At 49.6% G+C, this 11,698-nt stretch overlaps 1 long non-coding RNA gene across 1 annotated transcript; it reads right to left on the bottom strand.

Annotated features, from left to right (window-relative positions):
• Nucleotides 1-2,218: 2,218 nt before the first annotated feature.
• LOC144308731 (uncharacterized) lies at nucleotides 2,219-11,678 on the bottom strand. The gene is made up of 3 exons (XR_013375069.1): nucleotides 10,320-11,678; nucleotides 3,417-3,567; nucleotides 2,219-2,789 (listed from the first exon to the last, which is right to left on the bottom strand). It is a non-coding gene; the product is annotated as an uncharacterized LOC144308731 (long non-coding RNA).
• Nucleotides 11,679-11,698: the final 20 nt, after the last annotated feature.

Raw genomic sequence — 11,698 nt, 5'->3', positions numbered from 1 at the left:
AAGACAAAGCTTGCGAGACTATAGGAAAAACTGAGCGAGCTCGATGAATGGACAACCCCAAACTAGAGACTGCATACTCTTTTCAAGTTCACCTTGAACATTTACTAAAACTCACCATGTCGTAGGCCACCAAACCAGTCTCGACAAATAAGGAATTTAGCGGAGCCTTCGATAGCTCAGTTGGTAGGAGCGGAGGACCGTACTAAAAGAATTGGTATCGTACAAATCACATTCTCCAACTGTGATAGAATAAAATCGTTAGTCCACAATAAAACTAAAATTACATCCTCTCATATGTTTGGAAATTTTAATGTGCAGATGTAAATTTTAACATGCACTTCCAGGTAACTGGTGCAAAAAAAAATTATGATGAAAACCTAACAACAGAGCTGAGCAACAATGAAAACACTACATGTGCAAATGAACAGGGGGGGCCTGGGTGGCCCGGTTGATTAAGCGTCTGCCTTGGGCTCAGGTCATGACCCCCAGGGGTCCTGGAATGGAGCCCCTTGTCTCATGAGACTCTGCACTCAGCGGGGAGCTTGCTTCTCCCTTTTCACAAACCACCCCCCACCCCAGCTCATGCTCGCTGTCACTCTGCTCTCTGTCAAATAACATCTTTAAAAAAAAAAACATATAGGATGTAGCTTAGGAGGATATGTATAGCCTCAAAAAGAATACGATGAGCACCAACTCAGGAAGCTAGAAAAACCACAGCAGAATAAACCCAGAGAAAGTAGAAAAACAAATCATAAAGACAGCAAAAATTAAGGAAATGGAAAAATGAAAAATCAATAAAGCCAAAAAAGTTTGTTCTCCAAAATTAGTAAAATAAACAAGTCTCTGGCAGGAATGAAAAGAGAATGCACAAGTAAAGTGATGGGAGGAGGGAAAGAGGGGTATAGCCACAGAGACAGCAGCCAGTTTTTTTAAAAGATTTTCTTTATTTGAGAGAGTGAGAGAACACAAGTGGGGGGTGAGGAGGGGCAGAGGGAGAGGGAGAAGCAGACATCCCACTGAGCAGGGAGCCCGGCATGGGGTCGACCCCAGGATCATGACCTGAGCCGAAGGCAGACGCCCAACAGACTGAGCCACCCAGGTGCCCTCCACCGACAGCCATTTCAGGTGCAGTGGGAGGCTGTAAAGCAGGGGAGCTCGAACACCTGTGGAACCCTTGCTCCTAAAAACACCGCGAAAATGACAGTAAGGGGGTGACAAATGTACAGTGGAAGAAGTTCGCCACGGAAAATGAGAGGAGTGCCTACCAAGAATGTTTTATTTTTTTTTAATATTCTATTTATTTATTAGAGACAGAGAGAGAGAGAGAGGCAGAGACACAGGCAGAGGGAGAAGCAGGTTCCATGCGGGGAGCCCGACATGGGACTCGATCCCGAGTCTCCAGGATCACACCATAGGCTGCAGGCGGCACTAAACCGCTGAGCCACATGGGCTGCCCTCCAAGAATGTTTTAGAAGCTGGAAAACCGGTGGAGGAGTAACAAGTGACGTAGGAGACCAGAGCACACTCTTAACCGAGCAGGAGGAGGCAGCCGGGAGCAGGGACTGGTTTGCACAAGAACTGGAAGCGGCAGATATCTCAGAAGAGAATATGCATGTATTGGGGGGGTGGACTGAAAATTTGTATAAGAAGCTGCTAGATGAGGGGCGCCTGGGTGGCTCAGTTGGTTAAGTGTCTTCCTTCGGCTCGTGTTGTGGTCTCAGGGTCCTGGGATCGAGCCCTGCATCAGGCTCCCTGCTCAGCGTGGAGTCTCTTTCTCCCCCTGCCCCTGCCCCTCCTGCTCATGCTCTCTCTTTCACTCTCTCTCTCTTTTTTTCTCACTCTATCTCAAATAAGCTTTTTAAAAAAAAAAAAAGCTGCTAGATCACACACACACACACACGGAAACTAAAAAAAAAAAAAAAAAGCTGCTACGTAGCCCCATCTTTGCCCCACCTCTTGCAGAAGACCAGACTTCACTCTCCATCAAGTTAGAACAGAAGGGTGGAAATGCAGGGGCGCCTGGGGGTGCGTGGGTTAGCCGTCTTGGTTCCGGCCCGGGTTGTGGTCTCAGGGGCGTGGGATCAACCCGCGTGTCAGGCTCCAGGCTCGGTGCAGAGTCTGCTTAAGCTGCTCCCTCTCCCTCTGCCCCTTCCTCTCTCTCTCTCTCTCTCAAATGAATAAATCTTAAAAAAAAGAAGAAGGCCCATGGAAATGCAAATTAAAGTCACAGTGAAATATCCTTTTATTGCCACTGATTGGCAGGAAGGAAAAGCGTGGCAGGGAACGCGGACTGGCGGGAATCCGTACCCTGCAGGGGAGGGGGGCCGTGATCTGGAAACTGGTATAACCACTTTGGAAAACAATTTGCCGTCATGTAGTAGAGTGGAAGGTGTCCGTGGTCATGAGCTAACAGCGTCACCCCCGGGCACATCCTAGGGCAGCTCTGGGGCCTCCCCGAACGAACCAGATCACGTGCACGAGCAGTTCGGGGCAGCGTTGTTGATGAGACACCAAAGCTAGGAACAAGCCAACCGTCCGTTAGCAGGAGAGTAAGCGCACGATGCCCAAGTCCTACGACGGGAAGCGACTCAGCAAGGACAGCGCCACCCTTGCACAGGGGCCACGCGGTCTTCTCCTCCGTATCCTTCCAAGCCTCGTGCACAGGCCGCCGGAGCGAGCGCGCCACAGGAGTGACTAGAGGACGGCTGTATGCACCAACGTGGCTTACGTCGCAGATGCAATTTGAGCAGCGACTTGCGGGAACGCACACCTGGTCTGATGCCATTTGTCTAAAGCCCAAAAGATGCAGAACTAAGCGGCGTTGTTTAGGGACAACGCATACTGGGGAAAAGTGTAAAGGAAGGCAAGGAAAGGGTAGCGGTGCCCTCTGCTGAGGGAGGAGGGGGCCACCGGGCCTCGGAGGCTGGGAGAGTGGGGTCATCCAGTTGCTGGTGGGGACACGGGCAGCGGGCTTTTCCCACTTGTCTAGACAAGTCACAGAGCTGCTGTGTGCTCTCGTGTATGCGTGTAGTTGAATGGGATGAACCTGCCATTTTTTATAGGTCAAAATAGCTGGGTGTTAAGCAGTTTCATCTGCTTTTTGACCTACCAAATTTCATGATAATAATATAAAACCAAAAAACTGGGGCGCCTGGGTGACTCAGTGCTTGAGCATCTGCCTTTGGCTCAGGGAGTGACCCCAGGGTCCTGGAATCGAGTCCCGCATCGGGCTCTCCTCAAGGAGCCTGCTTCTCCCTCTGCCTGTGTCTCTGCCTCTCTCTGTGGGTCTCTCATGAATAAATAAATAAGATCTTTTAAAAAAACCCAAAAGGCTTTATGCTAATAGATGTAAACGGTGATGGAGTGGGCATGCTCCTAAGAAAATATTATTTATCAAAAACTAACTCAAGGGGCACCTGGATGGCTCAGTCAGGTGAGCGTCTGCCTTCAGCTCAGGTCATGATCCTGGAGTCCTGGGATCGAACCCCGCATCGGTTTCCCTGCTCAGTGAAGAGCCTGCTTCTCTCTGCCTGCTGTTCCCCCTGCTTGTATGATCTCTCTCTCTCTCTGTCAAATAAATAAATAAATAAAATTTTTTTAAAAAAACTAACTCAAAATAGAAAAAGTCATCCAAAAATTCATATAGGATCTCAAGGGACCCCAAATAACCAAACAATTCTGAAAAGGAAGCACAAAGTTGGAGGAGTCGCACTTCCTGATTTCAAAACATGTTCCGAAGCTACAGGAACCGAGACAGTGCAGCACTGGCGTCAAGACAGACAAATAGACCAACAGAACAGAATAGAGACCCCGGAATAAATCCTGACAAGGGCGCAAGACCATCCAATGGGGAAAGGACAGTCTCCTCACCAAATGGTGCTGGGACAACTGGACAGCCACATGCAAAAAAGAATGAAACTGGACCACTTCCTTACATCATACACAAAAATCAACTCAACACTGTTTAGAGGCCTAAACATAAGACCTCCAACTATAAAACTAGAAGAAAATATGAGGAGGGGAAGCATCATGACATTGGACTTGGCAAGGACTTCTTGGAAATGACACCAAACGTGCAGGTGACAAAAGCAAAAAGTAGACAAATGGGAGGACTACACCAAACAGAGAAACTGTGGTGCGTCTAAGGACCGTGCAATCAAAGGAGTGCAAGGCCCCCTCTGGAATGGGAGAAAGTATCTGCGCATCACACATCCGACAAGGGCCTAATATTCAGAATACATAAAGAACTCCTACAACTCAACAACAAAAAAATCAAATTCCCCAATTAAAAAATGGGCAAAGGACTCGAATAGACATTACTCCAGAGATGACATACAAATGGCCGAGTATATGAAAAGTTGCTCAACGTCACTGATCATCAAGAAATGTAAATCAGGGCAGCCCGGGTGGCTCAGCGGTCCCGGGGTGTGATCCTGGAGACCCGGGATCAAGTCCCATGTTGGGTTTCCTGCATGGAGCCTGCTTCTCCCTCTGCCTGTGTCTCTGCCTCTCTCTCTCCGTGTGTGTCTCACGTGAATAAATAAAATCTTTAAGAAAATGTAAATCAAAACCTCAAAAAGGTATCACTTCACATTCATTAGGATGATTACTATTTAAAAAAAAAAAAAGAAGAAGAAGAAGAGGGGCACCTGGGGAGCTCAGTGTTGAGCGTCTGCCTTCAGCTCAGGGTGTAATCCCGGGGTCCAGGGATCGAGTCCCACATCGGGCTTCCCACAGAGAGCCTACTTCTCCCTCTGCCTGTGTCTCTGCCTCTTTCTCTCTCTGTGTCTCTCATGAATAAATAATAAAATCTCTTTAAAAATCCTAAAAAAAAAAAAAAAAAGCAGAAGGGGGCGCCTGGGTGGCTCAGTTGGTTAAGGGTCCAACTCTTGGTTTTAGCTCAAGTCATGATCTCAGGGTGGTGAAGGAATCTGCTTGAGGATTCTCTCCCTCTCACTCTGCCCCCCACCCCGCTCATATACATTCTCTCCATCTCTCTCAAATAAATTAATTAATCTTTAAAAAAAAACAGAAAATCTCAGGTGTTGGCAAGGATGTGAAGAAATTGGAAACTTGTGCACTGTTGGGAATGATACCATGGTGCAAGTGCTCTGGAAACAGTATAGAGGTTCCTGAAAAAATTTTAAGTACCTAAAAGACCTAAAATAATTGCCATATGATACAGCAATCCTACTTATGAAAAGAATTGAAAGCAGAGATATTTGTGGGGTTTTTAACTTTTTTAGATTTTTATTTAAATTCAATTAATTAACATATAGTGTATTATTAGTTTCAGGGGTAGAATTTAGTGATTCATCAGTTGCATATAACACCCAGTGCTCCTCACATCACCTGCCCTCCTCAATGGCCATCCTCCAGTGACCCCGTCCCTTTACCTACCTCCCCTCCAGCAACCCTCAGTTTGTTTCCTTTAAAAAAATATATTTTTAAATAATTAAAGATTATTTTGTTTTATCTATTATTTGTTTTATTTATTTATTATTTATTTATTTATTTTATTTGTTTGCTCGACAGAGAGATAGAGCCAGAGACCACAAGCAGGAGGTGGGGACATGGCAGAGGGATAAGGAGAACAGATCCCCTACTGAGCAGGGACCACGATTCAGGGCTTGATCCCAGCACCCTGCTGGGAGGTCCAAGAGGTTGCTGCCTGTGTTCTCCTCTAGGATTTTGATGGCTTCCTGTCTCACATTTAGGTCTTCAATCCATTTTGAGTTTATCTTTGTGTCTGGTGTAAGAGAATGGTCCACTTTCATACTTCTACATGTGGCTAGTTTTCCCAACCATTTGTTGAAGAGACTGTCTTTTTTCCATTGGAGATTCATTTTTTTAAGGATTTTATTTATTTATTCATGAGAGACAGAGAGAGAGAGAGAGAGAGAGAGAGAGACAGGCAGAGGGAGAAGCAGGCTCCACGCAGGGAGCCCGATGTGGGCCTCGATCCCGGGACTCCAGGATCACGCCCCAGGCAGAAGGCGGTGCTAATCCGCTAAGCCACCCAGGGATCCCCTCCATGGAGATTCTTCCTGCTTTGTTGAATATTAGTTGGTCATAGAGTTGAGGGCCTATTCTGGGTTCTCTATTGTGTTCCTTGATCTATGTGTCTGTTTTTGTGCCAGCACCACACTGTCTGGACGATCACAGCTTTGGAATACAGCTTGAAGTCAGGCATTGGGATGCCCTCGGCTCTGGTTTTCTTTTTCCACATTCCTTTGGCTATTTAGGGTCCTTTCTGGTTCCATATGAATTTTAGGATTATTTGTTCCAGCTTTGTGAAGAAAGTCTGGGGATTGCATTGAATGTGTAGATTGAAAGCAGAGATATTTGTATATCCAAGTTCATGGCAGTACTATTCACAACAGAACCTGAGCACCTATCAGCTGATGAATGAATGAGCAAAATGTGGCCTATCCACGCAATAGAATATTATTCTTTCTGAAAAAGGGAGGAAATCCTGACATACTCTACAACATGGATGAACCTCGAGGGCATGATGCCAAGTGAAAGAAGCCAGTCATAAATAACAAATACTGTATGATTCCACTTCTATGAGGTAGTGAATGTAATCAAATTTCTTTTTTTTTTTATGATAGTCACACAGGGAGAGAGAGAAAGGCAGAGACATAGGCAGAGGGAGAAGCAGGCTCCATGCACCGGGAGCCTGACGTGGGATTCGATCCCGGGTCTCCAGGATCGCGCCCTGGGCCAAAGGCAGGCGCTAAACCGCCGCGCCACCCAGGGATCCCCTGTAATCAAATTTCTAAAAACAGAAAGTAAAACGATAGGTACCAAGGGCTGGAGGGAGGGGCCGAGGGAGAGTTGTTTGATGGGTATAGAGTTGCAGCTTTGCAAGATGAAAGTTCTGGAAATCTGTTTCATAACAGTTTAAGCATACTTAACACTACTGAACTGTGCACTTAAAACTACACGCTTGGCCCTGCCCAAGAGCGGGCCCAACACCAGTCCCTACTGCTCAGATGCCAGTGAGCCCCCATCCACATGCTTCTGCCTTGTTCTGAGTTTAGTGAAAGTAAACTTTGAGAGCTTTGAGAATCAAGGTCAGAAAAGTCTAGAAAGTCACTATAATGGGAAATTTTATGTGATGAATTTTTTACTGCCAAAAAAATTGACTCAAGATAAAGCAGAAAACCTGAATGGTCCCATAATCATTAAAGATATTGGATCAGGGGATCCCCAGGTGGCTCAGCGGTTTAGCGCCTGCCTTTGGCCCAGGGCATGATCCTGGAGTCCCGGGATCGAGTCCCACGTCGGGCTCCCGGCGTGGAGCCTGCTTCTCCCTCCTCCTGTGTCTCTGCCTCTCTCTCTCTATGTCTATCATAAATAAATGAATAAATAAATCTTTAAAAAAAGATATTGGATCAACGGGCATTGAGGAGGGCAGTTGATGGGATGAGCACTGGGTGTTATACTATATGTTGGCAAATTGAATTTAAATAAGAAAAAAAAAGGAACTGGATCAGTAGTTTACAATGTATGGATAGAGGGGCAAGAGACCGCAAAACCAAGGTTTGTAGATGAAGTCTATCAGATCTTCAAGAAACAAATATCCCCTCTCTGATAAACTGTTCCAAAGAACAGAAAAAGAAAAAACGCTCTCCCAACATATTTTATGATGTCTCTATACCAAAACTCAACGAGAGTAATACAAGGCAGAAAGAGAGAGAGAAAGAGAAAAAAAGAAAGAACAAAAGAAAAGAAGGGAGGGAAGGAGGGAGGGAGAGAGAGAGAGGAAGAGAGGGAGAGAGGAAGGAAGGCAGGGAGACAGGCAGGCAGGCCAATCCAGAACTATACATACATATATATATATATTTTAAAAATACGGGCAGCCTTGGTGGCTCAGCGGTTTAGCGCCGCCTTCAGCTCAGGGAGTGATCCTGGAGACCGGGGATCGAGTCCCACATCAGGCTCCTTGCGAGGAGCCTGCTTCTCCCTCTGCCTGGGTCTCTGCCTCTCTCTCTCTCTGTGTCTTCCATGAATAAATAAATAAAATCCTAAAAAAAAACCCCACACCATGATGAGATTGAGTCTAGCCCAGAAGATGTAAAGGTGGTTTAACATTAGAAAATCAATTAATGTGGGATGCCCGGGTGGCTCAGTGGTTGAGCGTCTGCCTTGGGCTCAGGGCATGATCCCGGGGTCCTGGGATCAAGTCCTGCATCAGGGTCCCTGCTGGGAACCTGCTTTTCCCTCTGTCTGTGTCTCTGCCTCTCTTTGTGCCTCTCATGAATAAATAAATTAAAAATATTTTTAAAAGTATTTCACACCAGTGACACAGAAGGTCACTGAGAAAGAAGACAGATAGCATTTACTATGGCATCATAATTAATGACATGCCAGTCCTCTAGGAAACAATGTATTTAAGGGATGTTAATAAGGGTGCCTGGGTGGCTCAGTCGGTTAAGGGTCTGCCTTCAGCTCTCATGATCTCAGGATCCTGGGATCGAGCCCCACATCAGGCTCCCTGCTCAGTGGGGAGCCTGCTTCTGTCTGCTTCTACCCTTGCTCATTCTCTAAATCTCTCAAATAAATACATAAAATCTTTTAAAAAAATAAGCTATCTTAATAAAGAGAGAGATACACTATGTTCATGGATGGGGAGACAGTATTCTAGAGACAGCTAGTCTCCAAAGTAATTCAGAATTCAACAAAATCTCTATTTACCCCTTCAAAGAAATCCCAACAGACTTTTTCCTAAACCTTGACAAGCTGGGTTTTTTTTTTTTAAGTTTTAAGGAAAACTAAAGGCCCTAGAATAGGCAAGATAATTTTTTTAAAAGATTTTATTTATTTATTTGAGAGAGTGAGCAGGAGAGAGAGGGTGCACGCACAAGCCAGGGGAGAGGCAGAGGCAGAGGGAGAAACAGGCTCCTCGCAGGGAGCCAGATGTGGGACTCCATCCCAGGACCCTGGGATCACGACCTGAGCCAAAGGCAGACGCTCAACTGCTGAGCCACCCGGGTGCCCTGGCAAGATAATTTTGGAAGATGAGGAGGGGGAGCAACAATCTGACGGGGAAAGCAAGGAGAAGGAAAAGGAAGCCTTCAAGCTTTCGTAAGTGTAGTAGAGGCAGACAAAGACACCAAAGGGACAGAGGACAGAGCTGCCAGCCTCCCAGACCTGGGACAGGGCATGTGACCAAGGGCTCAGTGCACATCAGTGGACAGCCCTCCGCATGGAAAAGGAGAAAAACGTGACCCCTACCTCACACCAGCTGCAAACAAACCCACTCCAGAGGCATTAAAGAGCACCTGAATATGAAAACCAATTTTATAATATTTAGAAACGGGGCACCTGGGTGGCTCAGTGGGTTCAGTATCTGCTTTCAGCTAGGGTCATGATCCTGGGATGGAGCCCCCCATTGGGCTCCCTGCTCTCGGCCTCCCACTCCCCCTGCCTGTGTGCTCACTCTCTCTGTCTCGAATAAATAAATAAAATCTTTAAAGAAAATTGAGAAAAGAAACCCAGGAGACAACTTCTCTGACCTCGGGTAGGGGAAGATTTCTCAAGCAAGACTAAAAGGACAAAGCATAAAAGAGAAGAATGATAGGGGCAATTAAATCTACATTAAGACTTGCTTACCCAACGATGCCACTGGCAATCTGAGAAGACAAGTCACAGGCCCGGAGAAGACGCAACAGATCGGACACTGGTGCCCACACTGTACACAGAACCCGTCAGCTGGTGGGGAAAGACAACCCACATCAAAACCTTGGCAAAAACAAAAAACAAAAAAACAAACCCTGGCAAAGCCACGCTTGGGCATTTTGCAGCAAAGGAAGCATGGAAAAGCTCAACGGGACTGGTAGGCAGCGGATGACAAGTCAGAGCGCCACGAGGTGTCACCACCTGGACCCACAGCACGGACAGGAAGGACTAAGGAAAAGCCCTCGTAGCAAGTGTCGGTGACCATGCGGCCCACAGAAACGCGTACGCGGTGGCGGCGGCGGACGTGGGACAGCAGCTGGGACGATGCCCCAGCCTGGAAACCCCAAGTGCCCGCGGCCGGGGACCCAGGGAGCTCCTCGCGGCGCCCCGGACCCCGGTGCTCACCCAGACGCTGGGCGCAGCAGCACAGGGCGCCCCGACGGATGGCGGAGGCCGCCCCCCAGCCCTCCCGGGGACGCGGGCAAGGCAGTGGCAAGGGGCCGGGGTCACCGCCCGAATCCTCCAGCTCGACTCCCTTTCTGTAGGAGGAAAGCCCACAAAGCCAGCGGGCGGCGTCCACGGGCGCCACCGCCTTGGGACGAGGGGCCCTTGCAGGCCACACGCACACACACCTGTTAAAAACCGGGTGGAGTGAGGGCAGGTTTCTTTTCTTCCGTGGAGAGGTAGGAAAGCTGTTCCCACCGCTGAGCCAGAAGCTGTCTTTCCTGACGTCACCGAGGACACACGTGGGTGTTAGGTGTGGACGGAGAAAGGTTTGGGGAGAGAGGGCCAGCTGTCTACGGGGTTGCTGAGGGCAGTCCTTCCCATCCTATGGGTCAGAGCCAGCCCCTCCTCGGCCCTCCCCAACAGCCTGCCCCGCCTGGAGCTTCTAGATCCTTCCCTTGGCCCCCTCTCAGCCACCTGGTCTTCCCCCTTGGAGAGTGCATGGCTGGAGGCAGTCACATCCACATCTGCCGGGCCTTTGGGCTCTGGGTCGCCCGCTTCCCGGGGCACCCCGATCTCCCCTCCGAGTTCCCGCCCCCATCCCAGTGCTGAGCTTCTCACACTCAGACCCCAACGACTCCCCTGGCCGGCTCCTCTTGCTCACGGAGCCCTCAGTCCGCCCGTCCCTCCCCACACTGCCCACCCCTCTCCGCTGGCACCCCTGCCCTGAAGGGAGCAACGCTCCAGCAGAAAGGGCCCGGGGTCCCCTGGATTCTCCTCCATCCACTGCCCCCACCCATCCAACACCAGGCCTCTAGGATTCCGTCCCCTCCAGTGTATCTGCCACGCACCCCCCTCTCTCCATGCCCACAGCCACCACTGCTCCACACTCCCCCACGTTCTCCACCCAGGGCCACCAGCTTACACTTGTCCAAATTCACAGCTATTTACAAGGTCGTGGTGACGTACGTAAGTCCAGGTCCTCCCTCATTTGCTCACCTCTGCACCCACCTCGAGCACGCCTGTGCTCCGGGCAGGGGGAAACCCCCGTGCGCGTGTCACCCGCAGGCCCTCTCCGCTTGGTTCAGGGCTCGGGACCACGTGGCCCGATGGTGAAGTACAGGGGCCCTGCGGTGGACTCTCGGCCTGGCCACCAACTGGCCATGCAGCTTCCTAACCTCCCGTGCCTCCGTTTCCCCGCTTGTGAACTGGAGGAAATAACTGTACCCCCTCCGGGCTCATCGGAGGGAGCGAAGGGGTTAACGCACACGGAGAGCGCCCCGCTTGTCAGGAAGGCATCAGCAGGAGCAGAAGTGTGTGGTTCAAGGTCAGCTTCACTCTCCCGGAGACTAGGCTCCCCGCCTTGGCGCCCTCCAGAGGTGGGGGGTGTCCCCCAGAGATGGGCTCCTCCGGCAGTGGGGCCGCGGCAGGTGGCTCCGTCCCGAGGCCCGAGACCCTGGGAGCGGGAAGGCGCCGGCCCCAGCCCCAGGGCCCGCCCGCCCTCACCTGCTCGGCCAGGTGCCCACCAGGGCCGGCAGGGGGCAGCAGCGCCCCGCCCTGCCCCAGC

The sequence above is a fragment of the Canis aureus genome, chromosome X (assembly GCF_053574225.1).
Source record: "Canis aureus isolate CA01 chromosome X, VMU_Caureus_v.1.0, whole genome shotgun sequence".
Taxonomy (NCBI): domain Eukaryota; kingdom Metazoa; phylum Chordata; class Mammalia; order Carnivora; family Canidae; genus Canis; species Canis aureus.
The sequence above is the reverse complement of the archived record's forward strand: the minus strand, read 5'-3'. Positions and strand labels throughout refer to the sequence as shown.